The following is a 1,700-nucleotide window of genomic DNA, read 5'->3' as shown; positions in this document are numbered from 1 at the left end:
AGTGGGCAGACTGCAACAGGCCGGCTCGAGCCATCCTGCTATTTATACAAATCTCGGGCCGAGCAGGGCCTGATGGGAGAAAGGAACTGCGCTACAATCTGCTCTTCTGGTGGAGCTTCCCCCTACACGCTGGACAGGCAGCTCTGCAGATGCTCAGAGCTTCCGGGGGGTTGGGGCTAGGTCAGGGCCTGCCTTCTCACCCTCGCTTAGTGGGGCTTCCCAGAACTGGCCCAATCCCTGCCCTCTTGCATGCAACTCATACTTAGCTGGCAGGGGAGAATCTGATCTCAAGGGCAGATCTCCCAGGGTGAGGCTTACCCATTGCACATCGGATTTGCTGACCCCTGCTATGTTCACAAATGTGGGATACACAACTGCATTATTTCTGGTAGTGGGGGACTGCGTTCGCTCTCTCCCCCCGATTTATTGGTGAAAGAAAAGGTAAAGTGTGCACTAGGCCTGCTAGGTTGCATACTTTAAGACTGTGCTCACATTGCGTTTCTTCAATTAGGTTCACCTTTGGGTGATCGCTTTTCCACATTTTATCTGTTGAATTGAATTATGCTTCTTTCATCACCACAGAAGTAATGTGTATTACAGAGATAAGCTACCATATGTATTGGGCACACTGCACATGCTCAGGCAGCATCAATCATGCTTTGTACAGGACAATGCTGGCCTAAATTGGGAACAGCCAGCATAGACATGTTGCTACAGAGGCATATTTTGGGTACAACCAGCATGACAATGTGTTACATCAGTGACAGTGCTGTCTTACACTGTGGACACATTGATCATTAAAATGTGTTGTGTTGTAAAATGTTCTTTTCTGCTGTTGGTGACACGGAATTTTCATGTTCCCCTTTAGAACTGATTGTAAACTTATGGCCTTTTGGTCACCTTTACTGCTGTAAAATGCACCATTTCAACCCCATATATGAAAAAGAATTGTTGGGGGGAACCCCCTGTCATGAGCACTGCTCCCGAGAAGCCAAGTCAAGCCCAGCATCCCCGGAAGCAGGCTCACGACCCTCGTCCCCGGCTCCAGCAAACCCCTATTGGGGCCCTTTGGACCATGTCCTGGCGCCTCTGGCGCCAGGCTCATAAGGAACCTCAGTCCCGGCGCCAGGGGCGCCGGGCTCATAATTCTTGCAAAGGTGCTTGGGTGTACCTACCTGTAGCAGACCATGCTGCATACTCACCATTGCAAATACTGGCAGGATGAAGTCCCCAGCCTTCTGCTGGGAGGAACTATTCCCTGAACTGGGACTACTTTCTTACCTGGGTGGGGCTGGTGCCACTCCTTAGCTCTGGAACACAGGAACTCTTTTACCTAGGCGAGGCTGAGGAAGAAGACACCCAATCACTCCAATACTATTTAAACCACACCCGATTGGGAAAACGTGCTTCGCGTTATTCTGCATCTGCAGCAGGACGCTCACCGAGTCAGCTCCAGCATTCCAGTGACATCTCCAGCTTCAGCTCAGCAACCTGTGGAAGAAAGACACGAGAACTATACTTACCATCCAGGAATCCAGACACCGGCAGAACCTGCAAGCAAAAGAAACATAAGGTTAGCAAGTTGCAACACGTTCGCAGCCGCGCTCGCTTACCTGATCCATCTGTGCTTTCACGGATTCTTCGCGGCCTTCTCTTCAGCAGCCTAACGGCACCTGTAAAGACAAAGAACATTGTTAAGT

General features: G+C 50.4%; 1 non-coding gene across 1 annotated transcript; it reads left to right on the top strand.

Annotated features, from left to right (window-relative positions):
- The first annotated feature begins 258 nt into the window (after positions 1–258).
- Positions 259–420, top strand: LOC138527719 (U1 spliceosomal RNA). Its single transcript, XR_011284023.1, has one exon. It is a non-coding gene; the product is annotated as a U1 spliceosomal RNA (small nuclear RNA).
- Positions 421–1,700: the final 1,280 nt, after the last annotated feature.

This window comes from Ambystoma mexicanum, chromosome 14 (genome assembly GCF_040938575.1).
Source record: "Ambystoma mexicanum isolate Mex_15411 chromosome 14, UKY_AmexF1_1, whole genome shotgun sequence".
NCBI classification, from domain to species: Eukaryota; Metazoa; Chordata; class Amphibia; order Caudata; family Ambystomatidae; genus Ambystoma; species Ambystoma mexicanum.
The sequence above is the reverse complement of the archived record's forward strand: the minus strand, read 5'-3'. Positions and strand labels throughout refer to the sequence as shown.